Raw genomic sequence first — 24,096 nt, 5'->3', positions numbered from 1 at the left:
GAATCGTCTTGAGAAAAAACTTGATTTCTACCAGCCAATTTGGAACAAATGATCACCCACAGAGCATTAAAACGGTAATAGAAAAGACTATCGAATACAATCGACCACTCGTTTTGGCTTTTGTAGATTTCCATAAAGCCTTTGACACGGTAGAATGTGACAAAATTCTGGAAGTACTACAAGCATGCCGCATTGACTACCGATACACAAGGTTAATTTACAATACATAAAAGAACGCAACTATGTCGGTGAAACTACATAAAAACACGGACCATATCCCAATCGGCAGAGGAGTCCGACAGGACGATAACTTATCGCCTAAACTCTTTACCGCAGTACTAGAATATGCTTGTAAATAACTTAACTGGGAAGAGCGAGGCCTGAATATTGACGGTAGAAGATTAACAAATTTGAAATTCGCAGACGACATAGTTTTGTTCTCTGACAACCTCAAGAAGATATGTACCATGCTACATGAACTTTAGTTAGTGTACGCCAGTGTAGGTGTCTCAAAATAAACATCTCCAAAACAAAATTCATGACAAACCTAGTACCTAGCGGAAATATCAATATTGCAGAAAACGAAGTAGAGCTAGTGGAAAAATACATATACCTTGGACACGAAATAAAGATCACAAGAGACAAACAAATATGCAAACTACGAAGAAGACTAAACCTACCATAGGTAGCCTATGGAAAACTCAAAGACCTATTTAAAAGCGACATACCAATTTCTCTAAAACGTAAAACATTTGACCAATTTGTGTTGCCTATGATGACCTTATAGTGCCGAAACTTTGACATTGACAGCCACAGCTTCTAAAATGCTGCAAATAGCCCAGAGGAAAATGGAAAGGTCAATGCTGAGTATGTCGCTTCGTGACCGAGTTAGAAATGAAGACTTAAGGCGAAGAACAAGAGTTACCGATGTAATTTCCCGAATTGCCACCCTGAAATGGAACTTGGCCGGACACGCCGCCCGAATCAGTGATGGGGAGTGGACGAAGAGTAAAGGCCGAGATTAGACAAAAGAAGTAGAGGAAGACCATCTACTCGTTGGACTGATGAACTCAAGAAAATGTCAAGAAATTGGATGCAAAGTGCTCAAAATAGAGCACAATGGACAAAAATGAGGGAGGCCTATGTTCAGCGGTGAACGAAAAGGGCTGTATGATGATGATAATGATACGTACTATCGAAATATATCGGTATCCGATTTTGTTGCTAACCGTAGAACTTGCAAATGCATTAGTTAATCCCACCCGACCTGGCTCCGCGCTATACATATGTGTCTCTGTTCTATGTTAAATAAATAAGTTACTCGTACATATTATTTGGTACTAAAATAATTTAGGGAACACGTACCATCAAACTATACTTCTATCTGATTTTATTTCTCATTGTTTTAGTGAACATACAAGTGTTTCGTTGTGCGTCTAATGAGAAGCTGGCACCGCCCCACTTTGAACGCGATTTCCTGGTCAACGGTTTGAGCAACAAAATTTAGACTAGTGCAACTAATTAGCACATAAATAGCACTAAATTTTTCACCAAAAAAATCAAGAAGTTTGAGCTTGTTTCGGTGTGGGTGGATGCAGGCTTGCCATTAACTTGCACCTCCCCCATTTTCGACGCGATTTCCTAGTCAACGGTTTGAGCAACAAAATTCGGAATAGAGCAATTAATTAGCACATAAATAGCACTAAATTTTTCACCAAAAAAATCAAGAAATTTGAGTTTGTTTCGGTGTGGGTGGGTCAGGATGGCCATTAAACTGCACCCCCCAATTTCAACGCGATTTCCTGGTCAACGGTTTGAGCAACAAAATTCGGATTAGAGCAACTAATTAGCACATAAATAGCACTAAATTTATCACCAAAAAAAATCAATAAGTATGAACTCTTTTCGGTGTGGGTGCAGCTTGCCATTAAGCTGGACCCCCCAATTTGTACGCGATTTCCTGGTCAACGGTTTGAGCAACAAAATTCGGAATAGAGCAACTAATTAGCACATAAATAGCACTAAATTTATCACCAAAAAAATCAAGAAGTTTGAGCTTTTTTCGGTGTGGGTGGGTGCAGCTTTACATTAACCTGCACCCCCCCACTTTCAACGCGATTTCCTGGTAAACGGTTTGAGCAACAAAATTCGGAATAGAGCAACTAATTAGCACATAAATAGCACTAAATTTATCACCAAAAAAATCAAGAAGTTTGAGCTTTTTTCGGTGTGGGTGGGTGCAGCTTTACATTAACCTGCACCCCCCCATTTTCAACGCGATTTCCTGGTAAACGGTTTGAGCAACAAAATTCGGAATAGAGCAACTAATTAGCACATAAATAGCACTAAATTTATCACCAAAAAAAATCAAGAAGTTTGAGCTTTTTTCGGTGTGGGTGGGTGCAGCTTTACATTAACCTGCACCCCCCCACTTTCAACGCGATTTCCTGGTAAACGGTTTGAGCAACAAAATTCGGAATAGAGCAACTAATTAGCACATAAATAGCACTAAATTTATCACCAAAAAAAATCAAGAAGTTTGAGCTTTTTTCGGTGTGGGTGGGTGCAGCTTTACATTAACCTGCACCCCCCCACTTTCAACGCGATTTCCTGGTAAACGGTTTGAGCAACAAAATTCGGAATAGAGCGACTAATTAGCACATAAATAGCACTAAATTTTTTGCCTAGTCCGAACTTTATTCGCCATGGTGGGGGGTGCAGCTTAATATGGGTCATAAAATCTCCATCAAAAAACATATTACCAGCTTATGGCAGAATTACTGGAATTCCACATCCAACAAATTAAAAGAGGTTATAGAAACGGTCGGCACCACCTTACCACTCCCACTCAAACGTTGTGAACAAGTGATAATAACTCGACTGCGATTAGGACATACTATACCAACCCATATTCACTTAATAAATAAAGAAGCCATCCCTTTCTGCCACAACTGCAAGATCCAAATTACTGTGAAACATATTCTGTTAGAATGCAAAACATACACCCAAGAAAGAAGGAAAAATAACCTCTCTACCAACATGAAGGATGTACTAAGCTGCCAGTTCAACCAAGTGCTGAAATATTTGAAAGACATTAAATTTTACAGTGTTTAATAGAATATGTTTAAGTTGTATAGGTATACATTGTAAGAAATTGACTACTTGTAATTTGTGTTTGTACCCCCTGCTAATAACTCTTAGTAGTTGATGCAGGGTCATTTTTGTTTAAATAAAAAAAAAAACTTATTTTAAAGTAATATTGCTTAAATAGTAAATTGGTATCTTTATATTGCCTTAAGGCTATGGGTACATAATTCGCAAATATTTTACGTGTATCCCTACTTTTTCTGTCTTTACACGGCAAATTACGTGTAGTAAAATTCACACTGGTGTGGATATGTAAACATTACTAGAATGTCATTCTACTTGAAAATGTCATAATTAATTTAAAGAGATGGCTTTTGAATGTTCTTGGATAACTGTTATTTTTATAATTGCAAATTATTAATTCAGTTAATAAATGTGATAATTTTTTCACTAACTATGTTTTCAGTGATTGTAATAATTTATTTGTACAACAAAAACTAATAATCAATCGAGAAAAGAGGAAAAGTGTTAAAGTGATTTTTTAATAATATGTTGTTATTTTGGAACGCTTACAATTTTGAACATCTCTAACAACAAAATACTTGGATCACAGGATATATCTGATGTATTCTCTGCTTGGATCTTTCACAAATAATACACAATAAATAACTTTTTATTAAGTTCACGTCTTAAATCAATTATTTATCAAATACACTATATATCAATAATATTTAATCAATTTCTCAAAATATTCCCGATGCAATGTCAAATATTTAAAATTGTCACTGATTGTCAGTGTCTGACTGACAATATATGCTGACAATATTATATTCGGTTGAGTGCGTTGTAAGACAAAGACAGATTTGGAAAATATTACCACGGCATTGTGTTCATTTTTTTCAAATCCTGAAAAAACCAATAAATATTTTTGAAAAATTTAAACGCAGAATGAAAGACTAAATTATTACCGAGGGCCGAAAGTCCCTTAGAATAAATAAAAAGTTTATTTTGAATGAGATATTTGAATTTAAAAATCACACTAAATTTTCTCTTAGTTTTTTCACCCCTGTAACTTATTAAAATAAACATTGTAGAAGTTCTCAGGGACTTTCTGCCCTCGCTAATAACGTAATCTTTCATTCTGCGTTTAAATTTTTCCAAAAAACTTATTAGTTTTCTCAGGATTTGAAAAAAATGAATCCCCATTTGAATAGCATTGCAGCCGAAAATACGTTCCGATCCTCTTAAACTTAGTATGAACATGTCTAATGTGTATTTGGTTCGTCATTTTAAGTTTATTGACTTTTATCATTTATCACTTTGTACTCTCTACGTTGTAGGCCAGCAATGTGAATTGTGCGTTGTTGCTGTGAACAAGGGTGATGTAATTTTTTCACTATACGCAATGTACATAATATTGAAAAACGCAATTATTTGGTTGACTTTGTGAATAGTGCGGCAGATTCGTGCAAATATTATAAGAACTGTGCATTTAATGATAGAAGCATATAATTTGGACCACATAATATACTACACTTATAAAGGTTCAAAATTAGATACGAGACCATCTCAGATTTTACCTTTTACAAAAATGGCGGGCATTCAAAATGGCGACGACAAATATGTGATATGTGACTAATAGCACGATAACTTTTAAACGAAAAGTCCGACTTCAACCAAATTTGGTATACGGGTTCTTTTTTTGATGTATAAGATCGAGCTCTTGAACCGGAAGAATCGGTTTACCAGAAGTTGTGTTTTTCCTGATTTTTTTTGTAAAAATATGTTGTTTATTTTTTCAATTCTTTCACCCTGTATATATTAATTTTTCAAAAAGGTAATACCGGCGTTAAAAAGAGCGTAAAAATATTTTTTAGGAAATATTTTGAACTCTTTAGTTATATTAATTACCATTTAATAAATGCATAACGTATCTTCACATGTAGGTACCTATGTGCGGTAGATTCGTCCAAATAATAATATAAGAAATATTGTGCATTTAATGGTAGAAGCATATAATTTAGACCACACATACTACATATACAAAGATTCAAATTTAGATATGAGGCCATCTCAGATTTTGTCTTTGACAAAAATGGCAGGCATTCAAAATGATTCTGCCGCCCATAGGTACATGTGAACATACGTTATGCATTTATTAAATGGAAATTAACATAACTAAAAAGTTCAAAATATTTCCTAAAAAATATGTTTACACTCTTTTCAATGGTGGAATTAACTTTTTGAAAAATTTATATAAATTTATATAAAAATACAGGGTGAAAGAATTGAAAAAGAAACAACATATTTTTACATCAAAAACCAGGAAAAACACAATTTCCGGTAAACCGATTCTTCCGGTTCAAGACCTCGATTTTATACATAAAAAAAACTATATACCAAATTTGGTTGAAATCTGACGTCTCGTTCAAAAGTTATCGTGCTATTAGTCACATATGTATAGTCGCCATTTTGAATTCCCGCCACTTTTGTAAAAGGAACAAAAGCTGAGATGGCCTCATATCTAAATTTGAACCTTTATATGTGTAGTACATGTGGTTAAAATTATATGCTTCTACCGTTAAATGCACAATAATTCTTATAATATTTGCACGAATCTGCCGCACATAGGTACATGTGAAGATACGTTATGCATTTATTAAATGGTGATTAACATAACTAAAAAGTTCAAAATATTTCCTAAAAAATATTTTTACGCTCTTTTCAATAGCGGTATTAACTTTTTGAAAATTAATACATACAGGGTGAAAAAATTGAAAAAAAAACAACATATTTTTACATAAAAACCAGGAAAAACACAATTTCTGGTAAATCGATTCCTCCGGTTCAAGACCTCGATTTTATACATCAAAAATGAACCTATATACCAAAGGTTGAAATCTGACGTCTCGTTCAAAAGTTATCGTGTTATTAGTCACATATGTATAGTCGTCATTTTGAATGCCCGCCATTTTGTAAAAGGCAAAATTTGAGATGGCCTCATATCTAAATTTGAACCTTTAGATGTGTACTATATGTGGTTCAAATTATATACTTACTTCTATCATTAAACGCACAATTGTTTCACATATCGGCTGCACTAGAATGTGAATGTGACAATGTGAATTTTGATCCAATTGCGTTTGTTTCTGTTTGATTAATCTTAATATAGAATTGTTTATCTTTGATTAAGATAATTCCTAATTTAAATTTTGAATATTTGGAAGAGTCAAATTCGTCACTGTTTGATTCTCATAATATACAGGGTGTAACGAAAATACAGGTCATAAATTAAATCACATATTCTGAGACCAAAAATAATTCGAATGAACCTAATTTACCTTAGTACAAATATGCACATAAAAAAAGTTACAGCCCTTTGAAGTTACAAAATGAAAATCGATTTTTTCGAATATATCGAAAACTCTTAGAGATTTTTTATTGAAAATAGACATGTGGCATTCGTATGGCAGGAACATCTTAAAAAATATTTAATATGAAATTTGTGTACCCCATAAAAATTTTATGGGGGTTTTGTTCCCTTAAACCCCCCCAAACTTTTGTGTACGTTCCAATTAAATTATTATTGTGGTACCATTAGTTAAATTCAATATTTCTAAAACTTCTTTGCCTCTTAGTATTTTTTCGATAAGGCAGTTTTTATCGAGTTGTGGCTTCTTTTTTAATATGTTTACATAACAATTTTATGTGGGTTTTGTTCTTTTAAACCCCCCAATTGTTTGTGTATGTTACAATTAAACTTTTACTGCGGTACCATTAGTTAAACACAGTGTTTTTAAAACTTTTTTGCCTCTTTGTATTTTTTCGAGAAGGCACTTTTTATCGAGATATTACTTCTTTTTTAATATGGTTCAAAATATACCTAAAAATGTAAATCTTAAATAAATTTTCATATTATTACCAAGTCTCCACAATCGTACTTAGCCATATACAAATATGTGGTGGATTTGACAAATATTCAAAATATCTCGATAAAAACTTTTCGACTTTTCGAAAAAGTACTAAGAGGTAAAAAAGTTTTTAAAATATTGTATTGAACTAATGTAACTACAATAATAATTAAATTGGAACGTACACAAAAGTTTGGGGGGTTTAAAGGAACAAAACCCCCATAAAATTTTTATGGGATGTCCAAATTTCACTATAATTTTTTCTTAAGATACTACTACCATAGGAATGCCACATGTGTATTTTCAATAAAAGATCTCTAATAGTTTTCGATATATTGGAAAAAATCGATTTTCATTTTGTATTTTCAAAGGGCTGTAACTTTTTTTATGTGCACATTTGTACTAAGGTAAGTTAGGTTCAATCGAACTATTTTTGTTCCCAGAATATGTGATTAAATTTATGACCTGTATTTTTGTTACACCTTGTATTATGATGTTGAAGGTTAATAAATTAAAATGCTACTGATATTATCTACGTTCTTGTAAAATTTGTCAAGTAGGTATAGTTTATTTTTATATTGAGTGAATTTTTCAAATTTTTTCTTCGGTAACAGCAGTGGATTTCCATTCTCTTATAATTGAAGAATATTTCCAGCAGAATCAATTAGAAGTGATGCCGAAGTACGTCGAAATGTGTGATATGTACATTCTTCTGGAAAATTTTAATAGCTATTTCACAAAATTATCGATGGCATTTCTGGAGAATTTTCACTATCCATAATGATACCTAATAACTATCCATAATTAATAACTACTATTACTAACAACTACTAAATTAAATAAAATCGAATTATTTCCACTATTAAGAAATATTTTAACGTCACACCAATGTGTAATAATTATTACAGTTCATGTACTGTCAAAGTCAAAGGTGCTTTTTTTGTAATGTTATTGTTCAGAAAATAATAATTATATAGAAATTCTGTGAAAACCACATGAAAGAACAATAGTCTTGTTTTCAAATTATTAAAGAAAATCATTAAAAAGTAATTTTTGTCACTACGAAAACATTTTACTAAAGTAGTCATTTTTGGCTTGAAAACAATTTGAATAGCTTTGTTAATATTGACTGTAGAGTAAATTTACCTTGGAATTTCAAAAGCTGGTATTTTTACACAAATTTAAAAAAAAAATTCGCCTATGTTAATTTTACGGTCAAAGTTAGCCACTTTTATTATTTAATTCACAGTTACTTCAATATACATAAAATTCTCCTGTAACAGTGTTAGTTACCATACTACTCCGAAACGGCTTGGCCGATTTTTATGAAATTTTACAAGTGTATCCTATGGGACTGAGAATAGGTTTTAATCTATATTTCATACCCATAAGTTTTTAAAGGGGGTTGCCCCCCTGACATGTTTTTTAATTTTGTTGGACAAAATTGTCTATCTTAATTTTATATGATGTAAGATTAAAAAATACATACAACCCTTAATTTACACTTTTCCATCACCAACCCCTATTTGTTAATACCCATCTATATATTTACATCTATAAAATTCTCCTGTCACAGTGTTAGTTGTCATACTCCTCCGAGACCGCTTGACCGATTTTTATGAAATTATATATGTATATTCGGTAGGTCTTATAATCGGTTGTAATCTATTTTTCATATCCCTGAGTGATAAGGGGAACTCCCCCTAACATTTTGAAATGTTAGGTGGGGATTTACGTACATAACGTACTCTACAAGACTACGAGTACATATCTACAATTTAAAAAAATTATGATCAAAATCCATCAACAAGCTCTGGAGATATTAATCGCAGCATATGTTTGAAGAATCAGTTTCATTTTTTGAGTGCACGGATTTTAATACTTCATTTCGACCGACCACAAATCGATTTCGTTAGAACGTTATTTTTAAAGCTTTATTAACAACTCTGTTAAAGTTTAAAGTTTACTCAAACTTTTACACATAAACTATATACCTTCAACTTCGAAATGACGTTGGTTGGGTTGCTTAATTGTTATAAACAAAGTAGCTGTCAATTAAATAAAAAAAGTGGCTAACTTTGACTGTAATTAACCTAGGCACAAAGTGTTTTTTTGAAAATTCGTATAAAAATACCAGCTTTTCAAATCCCAAAGTAGTTTTAATCTACAGTCAATATTAATAAAGTTATTCAAGTTGTTTATGAACTAAAAATGACCCTACTTTAGTAAAATGTTTTCGGAATGATAAAAATGACTTTTTAATGATTTTTTTAAATACTTTGAAATCATGACTTTTCTTCTTTCATGAGATTTTCACAGAATTGCTATTATATTACTATTTTCTGAACAATAATATTGCGAAAAAAAAGCTCATTGGGATAAAGAAATTGAATAAAATTTAAGCTAATTGACGAATCGTCTTAAAAATTTTTGTGCATTATATGGACTGTTTGTCTCAACTTTTCGTGCAATATGAAAGTCTTAAGGTCATTTTCACAAAAGTTATAGCAATTTTTTTATTTTCGAAATTTTAGTCTTATTTTGCAATTTCTGAAGCAACAAATGATCGAACCGAAATTCAAAAACTGCCATTTTAAATCTTGGCTCATCTACTACAAGAATAACAGTATAAATAAGATATTTAATTACTCTATTTTTACTCGTAGCGATTTAAACGAAAAAACTGCCATTTTTGACACTTATTTTTTAATAACTAAATTTCTCGTCCGAACTGTGACGGGCATTTTTGTATGTATTATAATGTATTAGGTATATAGTACCCAAAAAACCCATTTGCAACCTGTCTGCTCAAGTGTCCCGAACATGGTAGGTATATTTTTGTCTTATTTCCCTGGAGTATAGGTATCTTATGGCAAGTTTGAAATAAATTTAACGTTATGACAATTTTTGTTTTCACCCATTTTACAACATTAAAAAAATGGTGAAAACCTTAGGTACTTATAAATCGTGTTTGTCTGTCCGTTCGTAAACACAATGGACCGTGATAGTGTGACGTCAAAACGTCAAAATTTTTCCAAACACGTTGTGTCTAGGTATACGCTAACGTGTACGCAAATAAAAAAGTTAGGTAGAATTAAAGGTCATAACAAATATTTTTCTATCAAACAAACACAAGATATCAAAATAGCTTGTATCAAAATATACAGTCACTGCCCACGCTAAGTAGTCACCAGCTTGATGAAGTTTAACTTTTTTATTTGCGTACATTTTAGCGTGTACCTAGACACAACGTGTTTGGAAACCTTTTTTTGACGTTTTGACGTCACGACTATCGCGGTCCATTCCTCCGTTATTAGAAGGAATAGAATAACAAATGAGGTGTCGAACGAGAATTTATAACCCAGTATGTTATTATAGGTGAGAAGTTTGACCTCGGACTTCTGGTTCCAGAGTTGCAACCGGAAGTACTGTTTTAAATTTTAAAGTCGCCAAAATAGTACAAGCGATATATTATATTGATGCGCCTTGACAAGACGAGAACAAATATACTTCCGGCTTTTATATCACTTCCGGTTAAAAAGTTATCACCGAAAGTTTGGCAAAAATAACTCAAAATTAGTGATATCGTATATCAATCGACGCAAAGTTACACAAAGAGTTAAAATATCAACTTCTGGTTCTACTTCCGATCATGTTGGATGAGGTGAAAACCTAATAGTCCAGGGTAATAAGGATTTTCTCGGGACACTCAAAGATCCAGGAAGCTGACTATTTTTTTTAGTTATTCTAGACCTATAGGAAGAAAACCTACCTGTTTCCTGCCTAGAATTCGCGTCAGTTTTTTAATTATTAACAATTTAGTGCAAAAATCGCGATTTTTCCGATTTTTTGCACTCCATTCAAAAACCAAATAGTTGACAAAATTACAAAATTCAGTTTTTTAGAACATTGAAAAACCTTCAGAATGACGATTTTTGAAAGTTAAAAAGTTAATTTTGTTGCTACGCAAACTGCAAAATAAGTGAAAATCGTTATTTGTTAATAACTTTTACTAAAACTACCTTAGAACTTTAGTCTTTCACCCAAAGTTGGATATTGGGGTACTTAACGAACCCTCAAAATTTGAGACTGATCCATTAATTAGTTTAAGAGTTATTCTATTTGTTTATCTCAGAGACCTTTATTTTGGAATAAGATAAGACAGAAAATAATGAAGATAGAGCAATTATGAGTATGCCAAATGAAAGTAGAAGAGTGATAGTATCAAAATCTATTAAAAAAAGATAAAAAAAATGATTAACATAGTTAAAAATACTAATGCCAAATTTTTAAAATTTTGAAGTTTATAAACATTTATAAACAAAGAATAACTTTAAAAATGTTGTCCGCAGAAACAATCTTTTTATATATTCGAACAGATAGTATTTTATCACGAATTTTCAAATAAAAAAATTTAGCCTGGGCTCATTTGGGACAAAGTTAGCCATATGTTTTTTTTAATTCACAGCGAATTTGTTTATAATAATTAAGGAATCTCATTAATGCCATTTTAAAGAAGGGGATTTGCATTTTTTCTTAAAAAATTTGCACAAACATTATACCTTCACAGCACCCTCTACGATTTTTCAAAAATGTAGTGCAAACGATTACTAGGGGGAACCTACAGATCCAGCGAGTTAAAATACCGAAAAAGCAATTTCAAACGAATATAATTTGTTGTATCTCCGGATCAACTCAATGGATTGTGATCTTTCTTTTTTTAATTGGTATGTAATTTTTACGTGCATTACAAATATGCAATTTGTTTATAAATCTATTAATTAATAAACAGTCTAATTTGTTTAAACAATTCTTGAAAAATTTTTTAAGTTATACTTCTTTAGGCACGAGGGTAAATTTTTATTTTCCTAAGCGCATGCGCACACCGACAGTATGGTATTAGTCGCTCAAACGTTATACGGGATCTTATTGGGTGTTAAAATCATCTGTCAATAATTGTTGGAGATTATGGATAAAGAAATGCTGTGTATATTAGTTTTTATTGTTGTGATGGCAGAGAAAAAAGCAATTTTATAATTGTAGTGACTTTAAATAGTTTTTAAAAGCGACAGGTACGTAATAATTGTAAATGTTTCAGTATCCTAATAAAAAATTACATGGAAAATTTAAAATGAACCATCAAAATTTCTGTCAATATTCACCTAATATATTGTGCTCTTACTCTATGTTTGGTTGTATTTTAATATTCTACAAAAATCAAAATAATTTGGTTAAATTCAGAACTGTCAAAAGTTTAAACCGTTTAGTTCGTCGATCTTCCCACATGATGCATGTGTCTCCGTGAGTAAAAGTGTAAGATGAATGAATTCCAAAACTAACCTACGCAAACATCAGCGGGTTCGAACCACAATAGAAACTTTTATTTTTTTTTTATTTTTTTTATACATTTTATGATTGTAAGTATATTTATTATATTTTTTTTTCAGAAAATACGTATTTAGTTAAAATTTTTTCCGACAATTTTTGTTCAGAAATAATTTGTGGCATTTTTCAATGTGTTTGTGTGTGTTTTATTCTTTTATTTTTTTAATTTTTGGTACTGTTTTAATAAACATTTTTGAAAAGTAGTAAGTATTAAAATTAGTTTAATATTTAAATAAAATATAAATAAACTGTTTAAAGTATATTAATTTCGTTGAAATCATATAATAGAAGTATAACTTCTTACGTGCGTACGAAGTACACACACATTCTTTTTTTTACAAAAATCTATTTTTTTAATCATAATAGGTATCATTAATGATCACAGAAAAATTTAAAGTACGCTTTAATAAATAAATGATTTTTATTAGATAATTATTTATTGAAGATAATTTATTTATTAAAGTATACGTTAACTTTTTCTATGAATAGGGATAGTATGATTAAAATCATGGATTTTTGGGAAAAAATTATTTTTTCAAAAATTGTTTAAACAAATTAGACTGTTTATTAATTAATAAATGTCTAGAACATTACATATTTGTAATGTACAGAAAAATTACATACAAATTAAAAAAAGAACGATCAAAATATATTCATAAGGGAAAATGAAAATGTAGTATGTCAAAGTGTGTAAATAATTTTATTTCCTTAGCTGAGCGCTTTCGACATAAACGTCATCATCGGAGCTAATGCTAAAATAAAAAAAGAGATCTTGTAAGAACAAGAAGTACAAAACTCTTTTTTTACTTACGTCAAATACTAAAAAAGTACCGCTACATAGAGGTGTAAAAAAGTGCATCTTAGGAATGTACATTTGATTTTTAAATTTTGAATGCTAGCTTAGTCCTCCGTACAACAGCAAACAGCAAAAAAACAGAAAGAAACGGCCACATACACGTTGCACAAAAAAACACATAAACTTTTTTCATGGTCCGGGTGTCGATATCACCCGTCCATCCTTGGCCTAGTAACAACAGCTGACTGACAAGGTCGGATATTCAAATCTGCTTTTATCTGTTCTGCGTTGACGTTGACAGCTGACGTTGAAACATGAATATTTTAAACATATTGAAAGGAAAATTGAAAATTTTTACAATGAAATTGATAAGGAAATGTACCTTAGATGTTTGTACTAATCAACTATTAAATTAATTGATGACATGCTTGATTTTGAGACTAATTGGCCCAACTTACATACACGGTGTTAAGTTCAAAAATTAAATTAAAAAACAAAAAAAATTATTAAACAGAAAGTAATGAGAAAGATCAATTTTGATTGTGAATTCTCAAATTCAATATTCAGAAGATGTTAGCTTGTTGAAGTTAAAGATTGAGATAATATTATATTGTTGTTATTTATCATCTTTTTGTCATTTATGTAAGTCATTGCAATGACCTTGACTTGGTGTATGGATATTTTATTAAGTTGAAAACCTAATGTTTATGTAGAAATATTAAACGATTTTATTAAATGCTATGATGTTAAAATGGGTATATTCAGTGTCTATTGTTGTAAGACGTTGATGACAAAATAGAAGGATATAGTGTTCGGTGGAATTCAATTTTTAACAAAATAGTTTCGAACACTTTTGTTGTTAGGTGTTTTATTTCTAAGGCTCTCATTACTTGTTGGTAGAATCTGTATTAATAATGTATATATAAATCTGACCAATAGTCAAATGTTTTCCTTTTAGATTTATACAGATTTAGTCAGATTTATATATACATTATTAATACAGATTCTACCAACAAGTAATGAGAGCCTTAGAAATAAAACACCTCACAACAAAAGTGTTCGAAACTATTTTGTTAAAAATTGAATTCCACCGAACACTATATCCTTCTATTTTGTCATCAACGTCTTACAACAATAGACACTGAATATACCCATTTTAACATCATAGCATTTAATAAAATCATTTAATATTTCTACATAAACATTAGGTTTTCAACTTAATAAAATATCCATACACCAAGTCAAGGTCATTGCAATGACTTACATAAATGACAAAAAGATGATAAATAACAACAATATAATATTATCTCAATCTTTAACTTCAACAAGCTAACATCTTCTGAATATTGAATTTGAGAATTCACAATCAAAATTGATCTTTCTCATTACTTTCTGTTTAATAATTTTTTTGTTTTTTAATTTAATTTTTGAACTTAACACAGTGTATGTAAGTTGGGCCAATTAGTCTCAAAATCAAGCATGTCATCAATTAATTTAATAGTTGATTAGTACAAACATCTAAGGTACATTTCCTTATCAATTTCATTGTAAAAATTTTCAATTTTCCTTTCAATATGTTTAAAATATTCATGTTTCAACGTCAGCTGTCAACGTCAACGCAGAACAGATAAAAGCAGATTTGAATATCCGACCTTGTCAGTCAGCTGTTGTTACTAGGCCAAGGATGGACGGGTGATATCGACACCCGGACCATGAAAAAAGTTTATGTGTTTTTTTGTGCAACGTGTATGTGGCCGTTTCTTTCTGTTTTTTTGCTGTTTGCTGTTGTACGGAGGACTAAGCTAGCATTCAAAATTTAAAAATCAAATGTACATTCCTAAGATGCACTTTTTTACACCTCTATGTAGCGGTACTTTTTTAGTATTTGACGTAAGTAAAAAAAGAGTTTTGTACTTCTTGTTCTTACAAGATCTCTTTTTTTATTTTAGCATTAGCTCCGATGATGACGTTTATGTCGAAAGCGCTCAGCTAAGGAAATAAAATTATTTACACACTTTGACATACTACATTTTCATTTTCCCTTATTCATTCAAGTGTGTACAAACTTATCAGTCTTTCAAAAATATATTCAGTAGATCCAGAGATATAGAAAATGATACTAGTTTTAAGTTGCTTTTTTTAGGTTTTGAACTCGTGCATTTGTCGGCTCCCAGCTCCCCGTTCACTTACCACGACTAGTCACCAGTTAAACTACATTTTTAAAAATTCGTGTAAAATACCAGCTTTTCTAATATGTAAAATGACTTTTTCTACAGACAATATTTTTAAAGTTATTCTAAATGTTTTTAAACTACAAAATTTCACAAATTTGGCATTAAGATTTTTGACTATATTAGATAATCTTTTTATCGTTTTTTAGTACATTTTGATAGTATCAGTTTTCTTCTTTCATTTGGCATACTCAGAATTGCCCTGTCTTCATTATTTTCTGTCTTATGTTATTGCAAAATAAAGGTCTCTGGGATAAACAATTAGAATAACTCTTAAACTAATTAATGGATCGGTCTCAAATTTTGAGGGTTTGTTTAGTACCCCAATACCCAACTTTGAGTGAAACACTAAAGCTCTAAGGTAGTTTTAGTAAAAGTTATTAACAAATAACGATTTTCACTTATTTTGCAGTTTGCGTAGCAACAAATTAACTTTTTAACTTAAAAACACCGGCATTTTGAAGGTTTTTTAATGTTCTAAAAAAGTAAATTTTGAAATTTTATGTCAACTATTTAGCTTTTGAAAGGGGTGCAAAGAATAAAAAAAATCGCGATTTTTGCACTAAATTGTTAATAATTAAAAAACGGAAGAGAACTCAAGGCAGGAAACAGGTAGGTTTTCATCCTATAGATATACAATAACTAAAAAAGTATTCAGCTATCTGGATCTTTGAGTGTCCCGAACATGGTCTATTTCTAGCTTATTACCCTGGTCTATAAGTAATACGAAGTCCAACTGCTTGTTTAACAACCTTTTGAAGATATTCTTCTTTAGCGGCGAATCGATTGAGGGTAAAATTTGATTGATCCGCGCGCATGCGCACACCGACAGTATGGTATTAGTTGTTATAGTTGGGTGTTGAAATTTTGAAATGATCTGTCAATAATTGTTCAATATGGAGGTTATCGGTAAACAAAAATATTGTATAATATTAGTTTTTATTGATGTGTGGACAGAAATAAAATCACATTTATAATTATAGTGACTTTTTAAATAGTTTTGAAAAGCCGCAGGTACGTAATTCTAAATGTTTCAGTTGGAAATACCTAATAGTTTCAATACCTATCTATTTGGAAAATGTAAACAAAATAATGTAGTTAGTTACCTATTAGTAGGCAATGCTTTAATTTACATAATCTGATTACGAACAAACTTTCTACAAAACTTTATTTCATATATCGTTTTCTTACTCTATATTTTGTTGTATTTTATTTCGACAAAAATCAAACTAATGATTTTATTAAATTCATATAAATTTATGGTGTAAACGTTTAGTTTGTGTATATTCCCACATGACGTATACGAGAGTTTGGTGCAGTTTGAAATGGCGTCAACTTTCTTACGGCGCGGTAGGCGTGAAGTGGGTTCAAGCCCCAAGCAAGTTATTATTTTTTTATTATTTTTATAGATTTTATGATTGTAAGTATATTATTATATAATTTTTGAAGATATTCTTCTTTTTTGAAAGTGGTAGATAAGAAAGTTAGTTTGATTTTTAAATAAAATAAGTACAAATAACCTTTTAAGTATATTTACTTCGTTTAAATTACCTATTATATAATAGAAGAATATCTTCTTACGTGCGTACAAAGTACACAAACATTCTTTTTTTTATTAAATTTATGTATTATGTACTTAAGCCACATAACAATTTGGACTTATGTAAAAGTAATGTTCGTGTAACGTTCTGGCTAAAGTCTAGTCGTAGGGTTTTCATGTTGCGCAAGAACCCCTAACATGACTTCCGAGCACTCCAAACCACGATAACGGTTCAGTTAAATTAGAAATTGAAAAATTTCTGATGTCAGTGTCGGGAATCGAACCCCTGACTCTCCAGCTTGTTAACCTTTAACTACCCGCGCATCAAGTTATAACATAACTACACGCGTGGCGTACTTTATACGCCACAAGGAAATACACTTAAAAACAGCGGATTTGTTTATTTTTTTTTTGAAAAAATACACTTAGTTGTTTGTTATAAACCTTATTCGGCATCAGTGAATACTTGGAGCTCCTTCTTAGTAAGCCAATTGGGATTTATAACTGGAATCATGGAGTAACTGGATTCCATGATAAATAAAATTACTAATAAAAATTTTTTTGAAATGTGACTTTTTACAGGAGAAAAGTATTGTTTATAAAGAAAAATAAATTTTGTGCCATAATGACTAAAAAACAATTGAAATATGTACTTATATTACGACTTTTACGATCCTCCCAGAACGCCGATTATAATGAAACTAAAACCAAATTGTAAAGCACATTCCAGTGATAGGTTAGAGAGATAAACAAGGTCAAAAATTAAATTTTTAAATATATTTGCAGTAGAATTCTTATATCTGGCGTACAAAATACGCCAGCGCGTGTAGTTAAAGGTTAAGACAGTAACATAGACACTAAGTTACCGCCACTGGACTTACGTGATATAATATACAGGTGTAACAAAAATTCAGGTCATAAATTAAGTCATATATGCTGTGACTAAAAATAGTTTGATTGAACCTAACTTACCTTGGTACAAATGTGAACATAAAAAAGTTACAGGCCTTTGAAGTTACAAAATGAAAATCAATTTTTTTCAATATATCGAAAACTATTAGAGATTTTTTATTGAAAATAGACAATTGCCATTTTTATGGCGGGATTATCTTAAAAACAAATAACAGTGAAATTTGTACACCCCATAAAAATTTTATGGGGTTTTAATTTAATTATTATCAATTAAATTAATAATGTGGTATCACTAGTTAAACACAATGATTTTAAAACTTTTTTGCCTCTTAGTATTTTTTCGATAAGCCAGTTTTTATCGAGATGCTTCTTTTTTAATATGTTTACAAAAAATTGTATGGGTGTTTTGTCCTTTTAAACCCCCCAAATGTTTGTGTACGTTCCAATTAAACTATTATTGTGGTAACATTAGTTAAACACAGCGTTTTAAAAACTTTTTTGCCTCTTCATATTATTGATAAGCCATCTTTTATCGAGAGTGGCTTCTTTTTTAATATGTTTCAAAATATACCTAAAAATGCAACATTATAAATAAGTTTTCAGATTATTAACGGGTCTCTAAAATCGTACTTAACCATATACAAATATGTGGTGAATTCGACAAATATTCAAAATATCTCAATAAACATTGGCTTATCGAAAAATAGTAAGAGACAAAAAGTTTTAAAAACATCGTGTTTAACTAATGGTACCACAATAACAATTTAGTTGGAACGTACACAAAAATGGGTGGGGGGGGGGTTTAAGGGAACAAAACCCCCATAAAAGTTTTGGGGTGCACCAATTTCACCTAATTTTTTTTACGATGTTCCTACCATAAGAATCCGCATGTCAATTTTCAATAAAAAATCTATAATAGTTTTCTATATATTGGAAAAAATCGATTTTCATTTTGTAACTTCAAAGGGCTGTAACTTTTTTTATGTACACCTTTATACAAAGGTAAGTGAGGTTCAATCGAACTATTTTTGGTCCTAGAATATGTGATTTAATTTATGACCTGCATTTTTGTTACACCCTGTAATATAATAGGTACCTCTATATGTAATATAAAATCATATAAATAATATGGTCCATAATAAAGAGATCTCAATAGTATATTGTGGCGCTTTTAAATCTCTGTTATGCTTTCTAAGCAATGTGTGTGTGTTCCCAAAGAGGGGATGGCATTAGATAAACTTTTTGCCACAGATATTTGAAAGTTGAAGATTGAAGATGTCATATTAAATTTTTATTTTAGAATCTTTAAGAAATTGTATGATAATATCATTAATAGTTTTGGTATTGAAGCTTAGTAGATGTGAAATATTCAGCGGTAAACTTACATTCCGCTCCTGAAGTCTAGCAATTAGTGCTTTCGTATGGTTTTTATTAAGTTCACAATTAAAGATTATATGATTTAAATCTGCAGTAGAGTAGTTATCACATGAACAGAGAGAGTTGATACGCATTCCTATTTTAGCTAAATGTGCAGGAAAATTGCCATGGTTTAATCTTAAGCGACTTAGGGATGTGGAATAAAATCGAGTAACGTGATAATCAAATATATGTGGGATATTTTGCGGAAGTTGTGGGTGTATGTTAGTGTATGGATTCCTCGAAGTTTGTACAAACTTAAGCCAAATAGTTTCCCATTTTTTTCTTAATTTTTTATGCAATTCGGGAATGTAATCGCTGGAGATTGTTAAATCTACTATTTCATTTAAAGTTGCTGAATTCTTTGCCATTTCATCCACTATCTCATTTTCTTTGATTCCGGCATGTCCTTTTACCCAGATAAAGACCAAGTCACTGCTATTATTTTTAAATCGAGTGATTGTCTTTCTAATATGGCATAACAACTCATTGTTGTGTTTTTTGGTTATTGGTTGCGATATTGCCTCAAGAGCAGATAAAGAATCTGATAGTATAACCGTGTCTCCAAAGTTCTGTTCAACCGCGTAAGTTAGGGCTCTTTCAATAGCATAAAGTTCGGCAGTGAAGATAGATGTACATTTAGGTAGTCTAAAAGAATTACCACTTTTTATATTAGAAACATAATAAGCGCTACCTACACTATTACATGTTTTTGAACCATCTGTATAGATGTATTTATAATTAGAAAATTCAGATAAGATTAATTTTACAATTTTATTGTTTTGGCATGGTAAGTTTCTGTATGTAGGTTTTATGATCTTTGGAAAGATTGCGATTTCCTCAATAGAAAGGTTATATATGGGTAATATTTGTTTAGTGTTAATGCTAAAGTTGTTAGTTTCTAGATAAGCATCTGTAAGAGGGGGAGAAGTTTTAATTCTCCAATAAGAATTTGTTAAGTTATATTCAGTGAGACTGTTAATTTTACTTAATAATTTATGTGAGTCTAAAGTCCTGGTCTTTAATAGAAACTTATTAGACAAGAATTCTCTTCTAAGGTTTAGAGGAGGTTCCTGCGCTTCTGCTAGAATTGCAGCACATGGCGTTGACTTAAACGCACTAATACATATACGTATTGCCTTATACTGAATATGATCGATTTTTGATAAATTAGATTTTGACGATGAACCATATAAAAAGCATCCATAATCAATGATTGACCGAATATACGATTTATAGAACATTAATGCTATCTTTGGGTCGGCACCCCATCTAGCTTTACATATGCAACGAAGCATGTTTAAACCTTTTTCGCATTTGTTGATAATGTGATTCACATGGAGTGTCCAGGTTAGTTTTTTGTCCAAAACCACGCCCAGATACTTATGGTGAGAGGATACATTAATATCAACATTACTTAAATTTATACTGGTAGGGGAACTTAACCTATGTCTAGTGAAAAAGGTGATGCTAGATTTCTCAGGGGATAACGTGAAATTAAAAGCCATAGACCATCTTTTTACACATTGCATTATCAGTTCCAAATCGCATAAACACTCATTATATGATTTACGGCTGCTGTATATACAGAAATCGTCTGCATACTGAATGATTTTAATTGTATTATTGGTTTCATTTAACATGTCATGCAATTCTGCAGTATAGATATTAAAAAGTACTGGACTTAGGACTGAACCTTGCGGAATTCCGACTGATAATAATCGAGGGCCGTAAATGTGATTTTCTGAATCTCGAATGAAAACTTCTCTGTCCCTATACAAATCTGTGATTCTTTGTGCGAATTTATAATTTAGACCGTATTTTATGAGCTGTACAGTTAGAATATCAATATCCAGAGTATCATAAGCCCCTTTAATATCTAAAAACAAGCATGCCGTTATAAGATTAACGGAAAGTGCATTCTGAATGTCGGAAACTAAGTGAGCTAATGCTTCAGAGGTGCCTTTGCCTCTGCGATATCCAAACTGATTAATAGGTAATAAACAATTACTTTCAAAATGCAATTCCATTCTTAATTTGATAATTCTCTCAAATGTTTTTGTAATGCATGATATTAATGAAATGGGTCTGTAAGAGTTAGGTAGACTTAAATTTTTGTTGGGTTTAGCAAGTAAGCAAATTACAGTTTTTTTTAAACTTTGGTCATATAAACCTTGCAACCACCAACTATTAAAAATATTTAAAAGAATGTCTTTAGCAATTGCAGGCAAGTATTCAATCATTTTATATGTAATGCTATCAAAACCCGGTGCTGTACTTTTAGATTGTTTGATTGCTAATCGTAATTCCTCCAAACTGATAGGCATATAAAATGATTCATTGCACGCTACATTACTATTGAATTTACTGAAGTCGATTTTATTTGATGCAAATTTGGGAATAAAAAACTCAAAAAAATCGTCCACCATATCAGCTGATATACTGCCCGATCCCGTTGAGTCTTTGTTTGATATTTTTTTTATAAATTGCCAAATTTTAGTAGGGTGCGTGTTTTTATTAATACTGCTTATGAAAGATATCCAGCTGTCTCGAGCTTTTTTAGAAAATAGTAATTTAGTTTGACTAGCTACATTTTGGTATTGACAATAGTTTGTATAGTTTGAGACACGTTTATACTGGTTCAGGGCTTCTTTTCTGCGACGAAACATATCATAGCATTCGGTATCCCACCATATTGGACGTTGAGTTACTTGTTGTCTTGCTCTTTTTAGGGGAATAGTTGCGGATGCTGCTTCTGAGACCTTTTCCATAAAAATAGAGAAGCTTAGTAGATTGGAGTTTAGATTTTGGTTTGTACTAATTAACGAATTTTCCAGTATAGTGGAGTATGCAGACCAATCAGCTAATTTATCATTCCATTTAGATGCTGGATTTTTATTTATTATAACTCTATCCCTAATAATTTCAAATTTGATTAAACAATGATCTGAACCTAACGCATCTGGTACGACATCCCATACACAACAATCACTAGCCAAACTAGCAGAGCAAAATGTAATGTCTACCGCCGAAGGTAGCTCTTCTGGACGAGAAATTCTAGTTGGTTTACCATTATTGAGAACAACATAGTTATTATCATCTAAGGCTTCTACTAATTGATTACCACAAGCTTTATTAATATGAGATCCCCAAAGTGTATGATGGCTGTTAAAATCGCCACAGAAAATAACAGGAGAATTAAATTGCCGAAAGATATTTGACCAATCTGATTTAGAAACATTTAATTTAGGTGGTTTATACACCGATACTAGTATGATATTTAAGGACGGAAATTTAACTGCGCAAAGTTCTAAATCTTTTTTATATGCAAAAGTAATAGGAAAATTGATAAATTTAATGTCTTGGCGAACTGCAATGGCAACACCGCCAAAGCCATTTGCACGATCCTGTCGGATAATCTTATACCCTTTTAGTTTAAAAGAATGGTTTGGTTTTTTAAAGGTTTCTGATAAAGCTATAATATCTACAGGATTATTGTGTAAAAAATTTAATAAACTTGGATGGTTTTTAGAGAAAGAACGAATATTCCATTGGATAACTTTAATGTTTTTACTATTGAGTGTACTTATCTTATTAGTGGATTGAATCATCAGAACAAGATTCAATATCCATTTCTGGAATTAGATTTGAAGAACTTAATATAGAGGAGATCATGTTTCTAATATTTTCTTCTAAATTGTAATTTGTTGCGGATGAATCTGAATTAACTACTTGTTTAACTACGGTTATTATCTGACTTGTTAGTTTTTCCTTATATTGGATAAAGTCATCTCTGTGAGGATTTGGTATGATGGGATTATGTGAAGATTTGGTTTTTTTTGTTTGAAAATGGGAAGAAGTAGGCAGAGACTGAGAAATAGGTGGAGACTCCGGAGCAGATGGTTTACGTTTTTTCACTTGTCTTTTGGGTGAAGTATTTCGAACATTGGGTTTACGTAGCAAAAAGCTAGAATTTGGAGTTTGGGACGTACTAGGGAGTGGCAGAGAGGGAAAATTAGTGGAATTATTAAGAACTGAAAATCTATTATTTGTAGAAATCTTGGCATAAGATGGATTATCATGCACTCTTTCAGCTTCTTTAAATGTAATATTTTCCCTGGCCATGAGCTGTTTGATATTTTTTTGTTTCTTATATACTGGACAATCTCTGGATGTAGAGCAGTGTTCATTATTTTGGCAATAAATGCAGAATTTTTCGCAAGAAGAGTCTGACGTATGATTTAGGCTAGAACAGTTTCGACAGTGAGAAGATTTGGTTTTACATTGCTTGGCAGAATGTCCATATCGCAAGCAATTAAAACATTGAACAACGGGGAATATATATGGTTCTACAGAGAAATTGCATAAATTAATTTGTATATTTTGAGGAAGTTCATTTCCTACAAATTGCACAATAACCATTTGTCTGTTTACATATGAAATATTACCGTCTTTATCTGTTACCTTTCGTTTCATGCGTTGAACTTGAACCACCTCTTTATTAGATATTATGGCATTTTTTAAATATTCCTCAGAAAAGTATGTGTCAATATTCCTCAACACACCCTTCTTGTGTGTAAAAAATTTGGGTATATACGCTACTAAGTTATTATTTGACATAATTTTATTATCAACTAGATAATTAGCTTTTTCATACGACTTAAAAATAACTTTAACGCGATTAAGACCAACCGATTTGATATCAAGGACATCGGATTTTATATAATTGTCAGTCAACAAAACGTGACCAATCCGGATTGGGAAAATTCTTCCCAAATGCTTATCAGTACTCTCAATATATACAAAATATGGACCTTT

The 24,096-nt window shown here is 31.2% G+C and overlaps 1 protein-coding gene and 2 long non-coding RNA genes across 4 annotated transcripts in view; 2 read left to right on the top strand and 1 right to left on the bottom strand.

The window, feature by feature from the left end:
- Positions 1-24,096, top strand: part of LOC126889459 (Y+L amino acid transporter 2) — a 190,646-nt gene that overhangs the window by 81,694 nt on the left and 84,856 nt on the right. The gene's annotated exons all lie outside the window — the stretch shown is intronic.
- Positions 13,065-13,546, bottom strand: LOC126889462 (uncharacterized). The gene is made up of 2 exons (XR_007700036.1): positions 13,195-13,546; positions 13,065-13,135 (listed from the first exon to the last, which is right to left on the bottom strand). It is a non-coding gene; the product is annotated as an uncharacterized LOC126889462 (long non-coding RNA).
- Positions 14,251-15,199, top strand: LOC126889461 (uncharacterized). Its single transcript, XR_007700035.1, has 2 exons — positions 14,251-15,069; positions 15,129-15,199. It is a non-coding gene; the product is annotated as an uncharacterized LOC126889461 (long non-coding RNA).

Source organism: Diabrotica virgifera, chromosome 8 (genome assembly GCF_917563875.1).
Source record: "Diabrotica virgifera virgifera chromosome 8, PGI_DIABVI_V3a".
NCBI lineage: Eukaryota > Metazoa > Arthropoda > Insecta > Coleoptera > Chrysomelidae > Diabrotica > Diabrotica virgifera.
The sequence above is the reverse complement of the archived record's forward strand: the minus strand, read 5'-3'. Positions and strand labels throughout refer to the sequence as shown.